General features: G+C 38.7%; 1 long non-coding RNA gene across 1 annotated transcript in view; it reads left to right on the top strand.

Annotated features, from left to right (window-relative positions):
* The window catches only part of LOC103546256 (uncharacterized), a 389,543-nt gene extending 372,641 nt beyond the window's left edge, over window positions 1-16,902 (top strand). The window contains exon 4 of the long non-coding RNA XR_011526081.1: window positions 16,755-16,902. This is a non-coding gene — a long non-coding RNA (uncharacterized lncRNA). The remainder of the gene's footprint in view (window positions 1-16,754) is intronic.
* The last annotated feature ends 1,353 nt before the right edge of the window (window positions 16,903-18,255 follow it).

Here is an 18,255-nt window from a genome sequence, read left to right as displayed (position 1 = left end):
GCTGTATAACCTTACTCAACTCACGTAAATTTTTGATTTGAAACCCTACCATAGGTTTGTATTACTTAAACACCTACATGCTTTTTTTTTCAACTGTGCCAAACTTGAATATCTTTTCTTTTAAGACGTTTTGAGGGGCCTGGGCCAGTGGTGTAGTGGTTAAATCTGCGTGCTCCACTTCAGTGGCCCAGGGTTTGCTGGTTCAGATCCTGGGTGTGGACCTAGCAGCATTTGTCAAGACGTGCTGAGGTGGCGTCCCACATAGAAGAACTAGAAGGACCTACAACTAGGATATACAAGTATGTACTGGGGCCTTGGGGAGGAAAAAAAAAGGAAAAAAGAAGAAGATTGGCAACAGATGTTATCTCAGGGCTAATCTTCCTCACCAAAAAAAACAGGCATACCTTAAAGAAAAAGTTTTGATCATTTTAGCTACAGTTTCCATTTTGTTCTTCTCTCAGTATTATATCCTGTGTTAAACCAAATAAGATGAAGTGATGCTAAGACATGTTAAACCAAGTAAATTGTTGCTAGTTGTCTGCTTAGAGGGTGGACGTAGATGAAGAGTAGAGGCAAAAATATGGTGGCCTTGTACCTCCCAAAGCAGATTGCACAGCGTTGTATTTTATCCTCTGGTTATTTAGCATTTGGCTTTGGCGTGTAATGTAGGCAGAGGGAATATTTCTAGGATTTAATAGCTGTGGTTTCCATTCTTGATATTAGGATCCAGAAGTTTCTAAGATTGCAAATACTCCGGAAGTGTAATAGTATCCTCTGTTAGAGCTCAATGTGGGAACATCTTTTTGTCAGGATTTCAGTTCTGGCAGCTTTTTCTTTTCTGGTAGTTCAAAAGTGAGAAAACCATGGACTTAACCAGTGCACCTTATTAAAAAGACCTACTGAGAGATTTGTGATGCTTGGTTGTAAGATAAGATGACATCCATAGAAAACTGGTGAATCTGGCCAGGAAAACAAGCAGACAGTTGGAGGTGGTTCAGAAGTATCTGCTTCTACAGTCCATAAGGTAATATATGCAGACTTGGAGAGTTCCCATGAAATGGCTACTGACCTTAGAGTTGAAGACCATGAAAATTTAGCCGGCTGTCAAGTTTTGATCATTGTTTGGAGTCATTGCTTCACTGGTTGAGGATTAGAAAATGGAAAAGGTAGAGAACTTGGGATGCTATAATTCAGCATACTAATGAGAATCTTAAAAGTACATGCTCATGGAAATAAAATTTCAGTCAAAGATACGATGCCAAATGAAAATTATGTCTCTTCCCATTATCCATAGCCCTATTCCCAAGAGGCTACCATCCATGTTATTTTTTGTTTTTAGTTCTTCCAATGGTTATCACTATAACTCTAAATATCTATTCTATAGAAATTTAAATATCTATTTCTTGGCTCATAAGTTCAAGCCTGTCTTTTAACTCCTTGCTGTAAAAAATGACTATTTCATCTCACATCTACCACACTTCTTCCATTTTCTTTGTACTCCCAATTTTTTTGCTTTTGGCCCTTCTATTGGTTATACTTTTAATGATATGTTTAGCTTTTATTTCTGGTTCCATCAACTTCAGACAGATTAGGTGATTAACTACCCATGTTATAAGATGTGGTGAAGTTGATCACCCCTATACTTTCTCCCATCTCTCCTCCCCACCTCTAACACCTACTGTTGATCAGTTCTACCATTATTTTTACATTGCCAAGGTTTAAAGCATTTACATTCCAAATGGTAACTTTATTTAAATCCTCCATGCTTTATCTATACATTGTTTCTGAAAACCAAAAAGAAATAAACATCGCTGACAATATTGTAATATTGCTCAATATTATTCATTGCAGATCCAGAGTGTGACTGTAGAGGAGACGTAATTTTTGTTCTTAAACCATGTCTGCTTGAAGTAGAATATTTCAAGTTCCAAGTTCAAGATTATCTAGACTCTATAAATTACTATAATCATGCTTCATATTTTTGCCGTGAATTTTTGTACAGCATTTTATTTTTCCTGGAATTTCCAGTTTCCTTTAATTTTTCTTGTTGACATCAGAAACATAAACCTCCTCTTTATGTACCATCCGAAAATCAGCCCACAGATTCTTCAGTGAGCTGCATTAGTGTCTGCTTCCTTCCGGGTTCCCAGTTCCAGGGGTCGTTTTGTGGAGTAACAGCTCTTACTTTTCTTGTAGTTTCTCTTGTGCCTTCTCTTATATTCTGAGTAGTGCCTTTTTCTCTTTTCTGTTTTATCTATTAGTGTAATTTCATATGCCATTCATCTTTAGGATATTTCCCAAATCTTTGGCCTACTCATGTCCTATCCTTTCTTTCTCAAACCCATTTAAATGAGGAGTAAAGAAAAGGAAGTAAAAATATTTTCTGGGCAAAAATATTGAATTGGAGCCCCCCTGAAATTCTTGGCTTATTGGTAGACATTGATAGCAAAAGAGAAAATATACATCTAAAATTTAAAGACATCCCCAGAACTTAATTAGAGAGGAAGCATTTACTCTAATGTACACGAGAGTTCTGCTTTGAATTTGGAATATTCTTTCTGCATATTTGATTTCATAACCTACTTGGAATTAAGCCACCACCTGAAATTAATGGAGCTGCAAAAATTGCTAGTATTGCATTGGCCCCATGCAGGTATCCTTATCCTAAGTACTGGGAATGGGTCCTTATTTCATCATCAAAAGAGATTCAATAGCTACAACTCAAGAGTTGTCTGGGGACAGAGTACAATTCCTGATAGGGACTTTAATTGCAACATATGAATTTATTGGATTCTGGAAATCACCACATGGGGCCAAGGAGTAGAGGGTCTTTACTGAAAAAGGAGCATGTGTTGCTTCTGGCAGTTTCTAGAAGGAGTTTCAAACTTATGGAAGATGTTTTTTCCTCCACCTTCGAGTATAAAAACTGTCTCCTAAAAGGAGAGGCAGTTGACTGAAATGATGCCTAGGGAGGTGTGGAGACAAAGTTTGTGTGTGGCAGCCAAGCCAGAAAATAGAAGTGATGGAAGGTGGCTCCAAGACCCACTGGATTAGGAATATTCTTTATGCATTCTTGGAAGAGCTCTTTTATTTGCCCATTCTGAAAATGCATTGCGCTGCTGTGGAAAAGCTGAAAGAACTATTGATGACCATGTTCCCTGGACTGTGATGGTTCTAGAGGATAATGATAGTAGAGGCTAAAGGAGATTTTGGAGTAAAAACCATCAATGATGTTGAAGTGCCTGCTCCTAAATATGCCTCTCTCTGGGCTGGCTAGGTACAGAGGACCAAGTCCCTGTACAGATAGAGATCCTTGTCACACCCTTGAAGATTTCTGAGGAGTGTTTGGTGGCTGAGTGGGTGAGTGGGAGCAATGAGAGGCTGAATGTGGATAGTATCAAGAGACTCTGTAATAAGTAAAAGCCAGATGAATGTGAAGTGTGAATTTATAAAAATTCCAAATCAAGGTAACTGATTTCTGATTAGATGTGAAACATTGCTGTTAAAATCTTCCATTTGTGGAGAAATAACCCCCACCTCTAGCCAATTATAAGTTTATTTGAATCAGTGCACCACTAGTTAAATGGCGCCAGGAATCTCACTCTTTTTTTAAGTAAACATTTTATTTACATTTAACACAAATAGAAGAAAAGTGCTCAATAAATTTTCAAAGTAAGTACACCCTGTACCTAGTACTCAAATTGAGAAACAGATGCAATTGTAAATGAAATTGTTTTCTTAATATCTCTTTCTGATAATTCATTATTAATGTATAGAAATGCAACAGATTTTTGTATATTGATGTGTATCCTGCAACTTCACTGGATTTGTATTAATTCTAACAGTTTTTTGGCGGAATCTTTGGGATTTTGTATATATAATATCATGTCATCCAAAAATAGTGACAGTTTTACTTCTTCCTTTCTGATTTGGAAGTCTTTTATTTCTTTTTCTTGCCTAATTGCTCTGTCTAGGACTGTGAATACTATGTTGAATAAAAGTGGTGAGGGTCAAAAATAAACTCAAAATTTACTAAACACTTAAAGGTAATACCTGAAACCATAAGCCTTCTAGAAGAAAATATAGGCATTACACTCTTTGACATCAGTCTTAAAAGGATCTTCTCAGACAAGGGAAACAATAGAAAGAACAAACAAATGGGACTTCATCAGACCAAAGAGCTTCTACAAGACAAGGGAAAATGGGAATGAAACAAAACACAACCGACCAACTGGGAAAAAATATTTGCAAATCATATATCTGATAAAGGGTTAATCTCCATCATTTATAAAGAACTCACACAACTCAACAACAAAAAGTCAAACAACCAGATCAAAAAATGGGCAGAGGATATGAACAGACATTTCTCCAAAGAAGAAATACAGATGGCCAATAGGCACATGAAAAGATGCTCATCATCACTGATCATCCAGGAAATGCAAATCAAAAGTACACTAAGATATCACCTTACACCCATTAGAATGGCTAAAATAACCAAGACAAAAAATAACAAATGTTGGAGAGATTGTGGAGAAAAAGGAACCCTTGTACAGTGCTGGTGGGAATGCAAACTGGTGCAGCCACTATGGAAAAGAGTATTGAGATTTCTCAAAAAATTGAAGATAGAAATACCATGTGACCTGTGACCCAGCCATCCCACTACTGGATATCTACCCAAAAAACTTGAAATCAGCAATTCAAAGAGACTCATGCACCCCTATGTTCATTGCAGCATTATTCACAATTGCCAAGACATGGAGGCAAATTAAGTGCCCATCACTTGATGACTGGATAAAGAAGATATGGTATATATATACACACACCCACAGTGGAATACTACTCAGTCATAAAAAAGGATAAAACCGTCCCATTCACAACAACATGGATGGACCTTGAGGGTATTATGTTAAGCAAAATAAGCCTGATAGAGAAATACAAACTCTGTATGACTTTATTCATATGTGGAAGATAAACAAACATGTGGACAAAAAGAACAGATTAGTGGTTACCAGGGGAAAGAGATGTGGGGGTGGGCACAAAGGGTGAAGTGGTGCACCTCTAATATGACTGACAAATGATAATGTACAACTGAAGTTTCACAAGGTTGTAAACTATCATAACCTCAATAAAAAAAAGTAGTGAGGGTATTGTCATAAAAACAGGCATGTAGTCAATGGAACAGAATAGAGACCCCAGAAATAAACTCATGCATATATGGTCAATTGATCTTTGACAAAGAAGCCAAGAATATACAATGGAAAAGGATAGTCCTTTCAATAAATGGTGCTAGAAAAACTGGATATCCACATGCAAAAGAATGAAACTCTATCCTTATCTTACACCACACACAAAAATCAATTCAAAAGGGATTAAGGATTTGAGCATAAGACCTGAACCCATAACACACCTAGAAGGAAAGATAGGGGGTAAGCTCTTTGACACTGGTCTTGGCAATGATTTTTTGGATTTGATACCAAAAGCAAAGTCAACAAAATAAACAAGTGGGACTACAGAAAACTAAAAAGCTTCTGCACAGCAAAGGAAACCATCAACAGAATGAAAAGGCGACCTCTGGAATTGGGGAAAATAATTTTCACACCACATATCTGATAGGAGTTTGTATCTAAAATATACAAATAACTCATACAATTCAATAGAAAAAACCCCCAAATAACCCAATTAAAAAATGGGCAAAGGATCTGACTAAACATTTTTCCAAAGAAGACATACAAATGGCCAACTGGCACATGAAAAGGTGCTCAACATCACTAATCATCAGGGAAATGCAAATCAAAACCACCATGAGATGTCACCTCCTGCCTATTAGAGTGCTTATTAGCAAAAAGACAAGAGCTAGGGGCCGGCCCCATGGCCGAGTGGTTAAGTTCGCGAGCTCTGCTGTGGTGGCCCAGGGTTTCGCCAGTTAAAATCCTGGGCGCGGACATGGCACTACTCATCAGGCCACGTTGAGGCGGCATCCCACATGCCACAACTAGAAGGACCCACAACTAAAAATACACAACTATGTACCAGGGGGCTTTGGGGAGAAAAAAGGAAAAATAAAATCTTTAAAAAAGAATGATTTCTAAAAGAGACAAGAGATAACAAATGCTGGCAGGGATGTGGAGGAAAGGGAACACTTTTACACTGTTGATGGGAACGTAAACTGGTTCAGCCACTATGGAAAACAGTATGGAAGTTCCTCAAAAAGTTAAAAATAGAACTACCATATGATCCAGCAATCCCACCTCTGAGTATATATCCAAAGTAAATGGAATCACTCTCTCAAAGAGGTATCTGTACTGCCATATTCATTGCAGAATTAGTCACAATAGCCAAAGTACGGAAACAATCTAAGTGTCCATTGATGCATGAATGGATAAAGAAAATGTGTTATATATAAGTATATATAGGTCGATGTATATTATAATATAGAATATACATTATATATAAAATGAAATATTACTCAGCCTTAAACAGAGGAGGACATCTTGCCGTTTGCAAAACATAGATGAACGTAGAAAGCATTCTGCTAAGAGAAATAAGCCAGAAAAAGACAAATACTGCATGGTGTCACTTATATGTGGAATCTTAAAAAATAAAGAGTCAAATTCATAGAAACAGTAGAACGGTGGTTGCCAGGGGCTGGGATCTGGGGGAAGTAGGAATAGATTGGTAAAAGGGTACAAACTTTCAGTTATAAGATGAATAAGGTCTAAGGATCTAATGAATAACACAGTGACTATAGTTGATAGTCTGTATAGTTGATAATACTGTACTGTATAATTGAAATTTGCTAAAAGAGTAGAACTTGTGTTTTCACCAAAAAAGAAAAAAAGGTACACATCTGAGGTGACGCGTTTGTTAAATGACTTGGTGTTGAGAATCCTTTCACAATGTACATGTGTATGAAATCATCATGTTGTTCACTTTAAATGTATTACAATTTTACTTGTCAATTATACCTCAATAAAACTGAAAAAAAAAAGAAAGAAAGAACACTTTGGTCTGGAATTAAAATATTGATTTCTTAAACCTTCATTGACTCCTGGTGTATAATTCCCACTTTGGTTAAAATTTGGGCTGACAATAAGGTTAGTAATGGTGTTAGTTATACTGCCACTGTAAGAGGAAGACACAGGAAAGTTCTTAAAGAAAAGAGTGTGTTAGTTGGTGATTAGCAGGCTTATGTTTGCTTTCGGGTTGAAGGTTTTAACAATTTGAAAATTTAAACAGATCTTATTTTCATCTAATTGTCCACGAAACATTTAATGACTGCCTACCATTTTTCAGAGCAAGGCATTGTGGGCAATATAAAGATGAATCACACACATACCACTCCTCTTTAAGTAGAATGGTAAGAGAGCTCTAGCTCTGTCAATAATTTAAAAATATAAAGCAGAAAGCAATAAGTATCATAAGAGAGATGCATGCAGGTGAGATTCTTGCATATAATCTGAATCTTTTTCTTTTTTAGGGGAAGATAGTACTGATGAACTTGAATGGAGTGGGAAAAAAGTTGGATTTGAATCAGAAGGCTTGGACTGTGTCCTGGTTCTTACACTTACTATATATGTGGCCTTGGACAGGCCACTTAACCTTTTCCACTTGGGTTTACCGTCTCCAAAGTGGGGACAATAGTACTTTTCCTGCTTAAAGCACATAGTTATTGGGAGGCTCATAAGAGACAATAGCTACACTTTTTCATAAACAGCTTATGCAAAACAGGCATTATTTCTTTCAGAGAATAAATATTTTGTTCTTTAAAACAAGAGATTAATTTCTCCTCTTCTAATTCCAATGAAGTGTTTCCATGGGCCAGTTCTAGGAATAGTGACTTGGATTCAATTTAATTATTAATAGGTAACACACATAAGGTAGCAAAGAGCCTCTTTATGGTGCCTCCATCAAATGTCACTCTCTTACTGGCTTGAGAGCCAGTGATTTTGACTGTGAGGCTGCTGCTTTTGAAAGCCATTCTGTGAGGCAGTTTGCCCAGAGCTTAGCTTTCCCACAGACCCTGGCATTTGTATGTTTTCCTTGATCCTATCTCATTTTTTCCACATGCCCACTGTTGGCTGAGTGTAGCTGATGCTGCAGATTGTAAGTGGGCTACCGTGGGAGAAAGAAACATCTGAAGCAGTGGGTCTCAGGCCTGATTGCACATTAGAATCACCAGAGGAGTTTTAGAGACATGCTGATGGCCAGGCCCATCCCAGAGATTGTGATTTATTAATCTGGGGGGGCAAGGCAGGTATTTTTAGTTAACAAAATCTCCCCAGGTGATTCTAATGCACAGACACTCTTGAGAACCTTTGGTCTCCTAATTTGGGAGTGCACCAGGAACACCTGGAGAGCATCAGGAACTGCAGGCTCTGGGACCTCACTCCCAGAGACGTTGAATCAAGAGACGTGGCTGGGCCCTTACGTTTACTTTTAAGTACATCAGACTAATTCTGAAGCAGGTGATCTGGACCACACTTTGAGAAACACTGTCTGTTTTTTTGTGTGAGAAAGATTGGCCCTGAGCTAACATCTCTTGCCAATCTTCCTCGTCACTGAGCTAATATCTATACCAATCTTCCTACACTTTATGTGGGATGCTGCCACAGCGTGGTTTTTTTTTTTAAAACTCTAATTTTTTTTAAAAATATTTTATTTTTTCCTTTTTCTCCCCAAAGCCCCCCAGTACATAGTTGTATATTCTTCGTTGTGGGTCCTTCTAGTTGTGGTATGTGGGACGCTGCCTCAGCGTGGTTTGATGAGCAGTGCCATGTCTGCACCCAGGATTTGAACCAACGAAACACTGGGCCACCTGAAGCGGAGCATGAGAACTTAACCACTTGGCCATGGGGCCAGCCCCCACAGCGTCGTTTGATGATCGATGCTAGATCCATGCCTGGGATCCAAACCCATGAACCCCAGGTGGCTGAAGCGGAGCACACGAACTTAACCACTACCACTGGGCCAGCCCCAAGAAACACTATTTTTAATAGTGTCTTAAAGACAGCTAGTATCAATATGGTAGTAGTCATTTGGTGACCACTTCATTACATGGATTAGAGGCCACCAGAGACACACTTTTCAATACTTGGAAATTTATTTTGTTATTTATTCATTCAAAAGAGTTTTCCTACCACCTCTCGGTTTAAGGCACTGTGTTGGGGCTGCAGGAGATACAAAGGATGAATCAAACATAGGTGCTATTCACTAAGAACCTACAGGCAGATATGGCTGAACATTAAACAATTCATAGCTTACACCAAGATTCACTTCTAAAACTGGTTTATAAGGTGCAAGTCATAACTAGTCGAATCACTAAGGAGGGCAACACTTTGGAGACCAACATGTCTTCAACACATCTAGCACCGTTTTTTTCCAACTTTGGAACAGAATGCTGCTTCTGCAGTGGAGTCTCACATGTGGCTGGCTTGCATTTAGGGATAATGCCTGAAAAAGGTATGTCTTTAAATACCGGAATTATATTCAGTGCACGGGACATGGCAGATTCAAGGCTCTCAACTCAGACTCACTCAGCATGCACTCTTTGGGTGGGATGGAGTAAGGGGTAGTGTGGGGGTTGCTTGCACTATTTAATAGGATTCCCTTCTTGCTCACACTGTCACTCTCTTCGTCTTTTGTTTATCTAAGTTTTCTTAAGGTCGATGGGTGCTTGATAATATAGGACCCTATTATACAATGTGAAAGGTGGTTAAGGTGTAAAGACAGACACGGGCAGCCCTGGGTCAAATGAGAGACATTTTAGCCAACTTCAAAATAACTGTGTAAAAATTGCCAAAGAGAGAAAATTTACCAGATGGTAATAATGTCTATTTATGAAAAAATTAGATAAAATCCAAGAATAAGGTTGATTTGGGAGATTAACTGGAGAAGTCAAAAAATGTTGAAAGATTCACCAAAGGTAAAGAAAGAGTAAGACAATAATGTATGAATGAAAGATTAACGTGTTTCTCTCCAAAAGCTCTGAAATGGAAACTAAAAATAGAATAATTGTGTTTCACCATAGCCTTACTTAGACCCTTGTGAGCGCACTGCAATGAATCAGACACACAGAGACTATTCAGTTATGGCCAAGCAGAGAATTCACAAGGATTATCACTTTCAAGTCCCAGCACAACTGGGACATGGCAGCCACTGGCAGGGCCTCTAAACATGAAAAGTCCCTTTGTTATTTTTGCATCCTAGATACTTTATGGAGCCCTTCAACATAGACACAAACTACATCTATCCATACAGATCAGTCCTCCCAGGATCATTTGACAAAGCCAGATCGGTCTTTCTCTGATACTTGCTCCATGAACGGTAAAACTCAGTTTCCACAGCCGTGTGTCCCTGCGTGGTCCCACCTGAAGCTGAAACTGTTCAAGAAAAAAGAGTCCTGACTTCAAGAAAAGGGAAGAGGCTTATTTTCTTACTTACTTTGTTGGCTTACTTTGGGGCTTCAATCATTTTATGTTAACTTTTGGTGACTCATACACTGGCCGCCCCTACCATTTCAGCACCTGCTATGAGAGGACAAACGGAGGCCCACAAACCATATGTCTACACACATAAAGGTTCTAAAGCAAGCTAACAAACTATGAAACAAAATATGATCTTTCTTTCTACTTTGACAGATATACTTTCATAATGACAAAACAAAAATAATGTGGGTAAAACCATGATTTTTATGTGATAGAAAGTGGGCAAATGTTAAAGATGACTAAATTTAATTATTATTGTGCATACTTTGTGTTCTGTTATGGGCTAGCGACATTTGCATGAGTAATAAAATACATGCATGTTTCATCAGTTATGTATTTATTCTGTAAGATATATTTTTCTCTTTATTTTAGCAAAATCACTACTTATATTGTTATACTTAATATTTTCTATAATTCAAGTGCTGTTTAGAGAAATGAGCTAAAGGATTAAAAACAAAATATATTTGTACTCAAAAGTATACAATTTGATTATATTTTGTCAAATACAAATTAGAGTAAATGTGAAAATAAAAAGATAAAATTATTTATGATATAGATTTTAAAAGTTACATTTATCTTAAAATATTCAAGACTTATTAAAAGTAAGAGGTAAAATATAAGTTGTAATTTATGAATATAACAATTTTTAAATAAAGCTGGTACTTAAAATTTACTTTAAATTTTGACTATTTTTATAAATATAAAATTATTCACAATTCCAATATTGAAAGTTCATCTGGTTGACAATATAAAGAATTTTTATTATTTTTCACATATATTATGTCTATATCTACAGAGAGATAAATAAACTTAAGAGTAATATGAATTGCTTAATAATGTGAAATATTCTTCAATTTCTTTCTGCGACTATAGTGAATATAGTGTTAACTGTGAGTATCTCCCGAATCACAGATTGGTACCTGAAGAGAAGCAATAATTCTTGGTTATGTGAGAATCTATCAAATTCATTCTCTCTGAGAGGCGCGGTTTGATAAGGGAAGTAATTTGTCCTTTCTCTTGCCTAAGCACCTTTTCTGCTCAAATTCTCCTCTGCTCTGAAGCAGCGTCCATTTTGACCTTTGCAGTGGTGGCACAATCCACAAAGCTTCCCAGCATTCAGACACAGCTGCCTTCTGTTTTGAGGACAAAGGACAAGAGATAAGGAGAAGCCTAAATGGTGTTAGTCATGAGACAGAAAGTTTAGGGTTCTGGATGGTACTACGCCAGTACAGAGTGTCAAATCCTGAGGTGTGATAGATGCTCATGTGTCTCTAATACGTGTAGTGGGTGTGTGTGAGTGTTTGAGTGTGTGTGCATGTGTGTGTGGTATACTAGGCCCTCTAAGGTGCTCTTGGTGGGAGGTATCACAGACAGTGAGCACCTGAGAGCAGGGATTCTGTTCGTTCATCTCTGCAGCTGCAGTTCTCAGCTCCTTGCCTGGCATTTAGCACATGCTAAATTTGGTGAGTTAATGGATGAAGCACTGCCTGGTGAAAGCTTTTGTCTAAAGTCATGGGCTATTCACATTCTAGATCCATCTTAGGGACACAGATTGAGACAAGGGCAGGCCTGAAGGTTCTATTCTGGAGCTCAGTTACTGCAGAAAATCTGACCTGGGGGCAGCCCCTCTTGATACGAGGTCATAAATCTGAAACTGCCCTTCAGGGCCTTCTTATATCTCATTAGCTGCATATTATGTAGCTTTCCATCATTTCTTCTCTTTCTTATTCCTTGTACTAAGACAGCTTTTTGGCCAATGTTCATGTCTTGGACATTCCTCCTTGGAGAGGAAAAAGAAATAGAGTAGCTGGTGGCAGGTGTCTCTCTCTTTCTGAATCCAGCTCAACTGCCAGTGTCTTCCCCAAACCCCTTCATGAGCTTCTCAAGAAATGGAACCTCAACAAGCTGAATCTGGATTGTGGACTGGTAAACCAAGCCCTGGGCAGGGAGCAGGGACACTTCAATTCCATCCTTTCTCTGCCATTCATTAGCTGTATCGTCTTGTCTTTACTTCTTGGAGCTTCAAATTCCTCATCTGTGAAATTGAGAGACTTGTACTAGATCTCCAAGGTCATGCCCATTCAAAGATTATGTGGTTTTATTTTAATAGAATAATGGAGCAAAATATTTCCTAGGTTTTGCATATAATGATGAACTACGGTAAGGATCTTTCAGGACTGTTAGGCAGCAGACAGCAGGTTGAATAGACACTTCCAAAGTTTATGTGTCTTGTGGGCTCCAGCAAAATAATATTTGTTCCTTGACTCATTAAGAACAAAGAAAATCTACCTGAAAACCATTTATTCACCACCATCCGTGTGAAGTGCTGAGGCTTCAGAGATGAAGAGACCAGAGTGCCGTTCTCAAGAAGCATGCAAACAAGTAATTTTAGTAGAATGTGATAATTGGTATTACTGAGGGTTTTTCAAAGTACAGGGGGAGGCACAAAGAACAGAGGGGTTCCTGCTGAAGAAAAGGGGGTAGGGTGTCAGGGAAGGCCCTGGTGTCAGGTGAGGAGATCCTTGAGGGGAGGACTAGGATTATTTTCATCTCTAAGGTCCCCAGTAGTGCAAGAGCTATTTGGGCAGTAACTTTTGATGAGTCTACTCTTTTCAGCAAGCCGTCAAACCTCAGTGATTGGGGTTACTGTAGAGCATGAGCCAGTGAGCATCAGACTTTGCTGTGGGCATTTGATTCATATGCTTTTCTATGGCAGCGGATGGTTCAGGTTTCAAATGGTGCATATTTTCCTGCAATGGGCCCAGGGGAGGACATATTGTTGAGCAGAGCCTTAGAGATGGATTTACGGGCACATTGCTCAAGCTCTTAGATTACTTATCTCATTAGCAGTGGCGGGAATGGCTAGGGGTAGAGGAAGGAAGAGGCCAAAGATGCTTGGTATGCAAACGATTTCACAGTCATAGACTCAGGTCTCTGAGAGCAAAAAATTCCCATCTCTGCTTATGAATCACTTGAGTCAGGGAACTTAGTACTGAATCTGCTTATAGTAAGTTCTCAAGAAATATTTTCTGCATCAATAGTTAACTAAATTCCTATTGTATAACAAGAATGGTTGTAGGCATTAATAAATATTTGTGGAATAAATTAATTTCATTTAACTAATAAAGTGCCAAAGAACAAGCAAATAACCTGTGTGAGCATTTGGTTGCTATGAGATAGAAATGAAATATTGATTAACCTCTTACCACACATTATACGAATGCATTTCTCCTTGAATATGTAGCTTGCCAATGCCATCCAAGGGAACAATAACTTTGCAAAACATTTGCTTGTTAAGTAAAAGAGGAAATGAAGAGATTTGTTTGACTTTGTATCTCTACTGTGTACTCTTCTAGTGGTCTTTCTCTGTGGTTTTTCTCTTATATCAGACACATATTTGGGGTCATCTATGCAATACTGCAGCAGTGGAGACCAAAAGTTAACATTCTAAATGACTAAAGGTAACAGAACTTCCTCTCAATATTTATGCTGTGTGTGGGAGGGGGTATGAACTGGGTAGACATTAGAACCAAATCAGGACAATAAGGGGGCAAAAACAAAGGTGAAAGTCTTTTTTACACTTGAAGATTGGGAAAGAAATGATAAGAGAAGAAATAAAGAGCTCTGATGCATTGTTCATTTCTTACTCTTCAAGGATGAGATATTTCTAGTAAATGACATTTGTAAATTGCAGTTTTTGTTATCAATACTCTACTGTTTTGGTCACAGGAGAATAGAGTTCATCAGCCCCAATCTTTAGCCACCCTATGTACGACTGGCATTTGAAAATCACATCCAGTAAAGGTAGAAAAGCTCCATTTGTTGTGTCAGAGAAAATTGTTTCCTCAGGCATCACACAGAGCAAAATGTCTCAAATGTGTGTCCAAGGTCTCCAGGTCAATCAAACTCTACCTTTTGGACCAGTCCTTCTTCTTTCAACGCACCTATAGAAAAGCTGGATAAGACTCAGTGGCACAACATTTCCTGTCTGAAAATGCCCAAAGCAGTCCTCAGAAATATACTCAAAAAAGATGGGAGTTACCTAAAAAATGAGAAGTGGAGGCAAGGAAATCTGTTTAGCCCCTAGCAATCTCAACCAGCTCATGCTTATCTGGAGAAGGCAAAAAGTTGCATTGGAATAGACCTTTAAGCAGCTTGACTCATCTCCAGCTCAATTTACTGATGATGCTAATTCACAACACTAAGCTGAAGGGCTACATCGAGACCCCAAATTCCTCGCTCAAGGCTCATGCCTGTCTTTGAACTTTGTCTTCCTCACCCTCCTGAGTTAGAATTTCACCCATCCTCTCTGAGTTCCATTTTCATCTCCTTTTCCAGCTGGCCCTCCCTCACCCACTGTAAAAACTTTACAAAGTTTTTAAAGTACAAACTTTACAAAGTTTTACAAAGTGAAAACTCTCATTGTTTCCAGGTGTTTGAGGGCATAAGACAGTTTGCTGGCTGAGAGATGAGGCCACAAGTTAGAAACAAGGTAGACAAAGGTAGAGGGAAGGAAAGGACAAGTAAAACAGTCTTTACTGATCAGATTTTTAAATACTCAGGTAATGTTTGGAAGAATAAATGAGCTTCTAAAATTGTGCAATTTAAATTAGTTGTGTCATGGTGGTAGAGGGGCTAAAATCAAGGTCAAGTGTCATTTGTTCACCTGGGATCCAACCAGAAATTAAATAATGGATATTTAGTTCCTTAAAATAATTTATTTGTAATAAGTCTAACCTAATCTAAGCTGTATTTTTAATCTCCAAAAGCCACGGTGTGAGTGAGGCTTGGTATTGTAGTCTTAGGGCCTATTCTTTTGTATATAAAAACCCCAAGGGGAAGTAAAAACCTGTTCCCAGTCCCCTCTGCCCTGAATATAAACCTTTCTAGTATTTCTCACTTGTGGCTTCCAGGGTTCTCCAAAGAGAAGACAGTATCTGGTTTGGGATGGGGAAGAGGACTGTTGACTGGTGGTGTCAACCGTAGCTTGAGGAGAAACTGGAGGATGCATGGAAGATGCTCTTCAGCAGCGCTTCTCAAATTTTAGTGAGCATCAGAGCACCTGGAAGGCTCCTTAAAGCACACGTTGCTGGGCTCCATCCCCAGAGTTTCTGATTCAGTGGGTCTGAGATGAGACCCAGGACTTTGCATTTCTAGCAAGTTCCCAGCAGAGACTGATATTGCTGGTCTGGGAAACCACTGAGAACCACTGCTCTGAAGTCTAGGGGGATTTGAAAAGGAGAGAGAGAGGAGAAGCGGAGCTGTTTATAACAACAGAATGACTAAAGTTGATACATTTGTATGCCAGTACTTCAGTACCAATAAATTTTCCCCATTTTTCTGTTTTTTAGTGCTTTGTCTTAAGATGCAGATGGTTCCCTTTGCGTATCAGACACGCCGTGCCTCCTTGATGCTCCTCTTCTAGAGGAGTAGAGTCTATTTGCTTTCAGGCTGCCTGTGCTCTTAGTCCACAAGACACCATCAAGGGCACTAATAACTGGGACATTGCTGAACTAAGGACGCTTGTGCCCAACGAGGGGTCTGGAAGATGAACAGACCATCTTTTTGGTGTCCCCATGACCTTAATAAAGCATGTGCTTTGTTTAAACAATTTTGTATAATTGTGGAGCTCAGAATGAGTTGGTGAGATAATTTGTAAAAGGTGCCTGGTAACATAGGAGGGAAAAAAGAGCGTTTAGTGTGAGAAAACTTAGGAGAGATGATGAATGTGTGCTCTGTTTGAGAGAGGATGTGGAAGTGTTGTGTCTAGAGGGGTTTGGTTTAGGGTGATAATGTCTGTAACATCAGAGAGATACTAGGTCTTTCTAGAAATAGAAAAAGGCTATTTGAAGAAAAAATTTCAAATCTGATACTGAATGTCTTCTGCTCTGTGTGTGTGTGTGTGTGTGTGTGTGTGTGAGTGTGTGTGTGTGAGTGTGTGGAGACTGAGCAATTCTTACTGTCATATCATAGTTGGAATGTCAGTACTAATGTTGAGCTCACCAACTCAGGGATGTGATCTTCTGTGACTTCTTTAGGATACCCAGAGATCCAAGCCAACTGGATAAAGGCCTCTTCCCAAGGGGTGTAATTTTTTGGTTACCCTCAGGCACCTGAAATGCTTGAATTTCTCAGGTTATATTTAGAGGCTTGAAACTCACTTGTACCAAACCATGAGAAATTTCCCATCCCCTCCCAGGTGGTTAGACCCCCTGGGCGTCAGGTTGCAGTTCCTGTGGCTGAAGTGGCACTATCATCTCTCTTCCTTAGTTGACCATGGAGCTGACCTGAGCAACTGGAACATTAAAAAGAAAGAGTTATCATTCCTGGAGGATTTGTGAGTAGAAGCGTCACTGTGCTCTAGACTGGGAGGGAACTTTGCTGAGCAACCCGCGTTCCATCCATCAGAGTCACTTGAGTGAGTAAGCGCATCTTTGGAGTATAAATGCACATTGGGACATTTGGGGCTATTGGTCAGTCCATTTGATACTGTTAGCTTTAATCAGATCAACACTTAGCTTAGGTAATTAAGACATTGGAATCTTAAATTGTATCGGGAGAAGGAAGGAAAAAGAAGAGAGAAACAGATAGTCCTTTGAAACTAGTCACATTTTCAAGTCTTCCATTGCAAAACCTAAACAAAAATAAAACAATTGAAATGCTTGCTCCCTCTGATAGATTTCATTCCTTTAGTTCTTCAGAAGTGATATGGAATTTGGTTCAAGTTTAGACACTGGCCTTCAAATACTATCAGTATTCAAATATATCTTAACTTATTTTCCAGTGTCTCTTTATAAAATACAAAAATTATATTTTATCCCAAATTTCAATGTGTTCAAATCTGCAAAAACTAAGGCATAAAAAATGGCCCTTAAAATTCCAGTTACTTTGGTTTTCCCAGAAAGTGAAATCGTGTTGCTTATTCAAAACTGCAGAAATGGACGCAATGCCTTTAAAACAGAGAAGGGTATTTAAAAAAATACTAGATAACAGATAAAAATAAAATCTTAGTAATAAATTCCTAGGGAAAATACGGAAAGTGAAGTGTCTACTTTAGTTTTTATTTATTGCAATCTAAAACTTTTATATATGTATGTGTGTGTATATTATATATATATATATATATATATAAATATATATATATATATAACATATTTAGAGAGAGAGAGAGACAGAGAGAGAAAGACTCATTTTTCTACCTCCTTGCATTTCTACCAGACTCATAAATACACTTTTCTCTCCCCAAGAGGGGCCAGTATTAGGAGAGAAATGTCTCTCCTCCTCTCCTCCTCACTCTACATCTGACTGGTGGGTTTAGGAGGAGGATAAGAGCACCGAGACCATCCTCTGTCTTATTTTCAGAACCACCTGCCCAAGGAGTGCATATGGTCTCCTTTTCTGCAATGTGCAGGGACCTGCCCTGGATGGGTACTGGGGGTAGACCTTGGGGGGAGGCTGTGGTTATACAATTTTGTCCCTAATTGGGCCAATAAATTAGTTACAAAATTGGACCAAGATCTGGGGTAGGCTGGCTGGCATAGTGGTTCACGCACTCCACTTTGGAGACCTGGTGTTTGCGGGTTTGGATCTGGGTGCAGACCTACATACCACTCCTCAAGCCATGCTGTGGAGGTGTCCCACATACAGAATATAGGAAGACTGCCACAGATGTTAGCTCAGCAACAATCTACCTCAAGCAAAAAGAGGATGATTTGCAATAGATGCTAGCTCAGGGCCAGTCTTCCTCACCAAAAAAAAAAAAAAAAAAAGT

This window comes from Equus przewalskii, chromosome 14 (genome assembly GCF_037783145.1).
Source record: "Equus przewalskii isolate Varuska chromosome 14, EquPr2, whole genome shotgun sequence".
In the NCBI taxonomy this organism is placed as follows: domain Eukaryota; kingdom Metazoa; phylum Chordata; class Mammalia; order Perissodactyla; family Equidae; genus Equus; species Equus przewalskii.
This window is presented reverse-complemented; position numbering and strand designations above follow the sequence as displayed.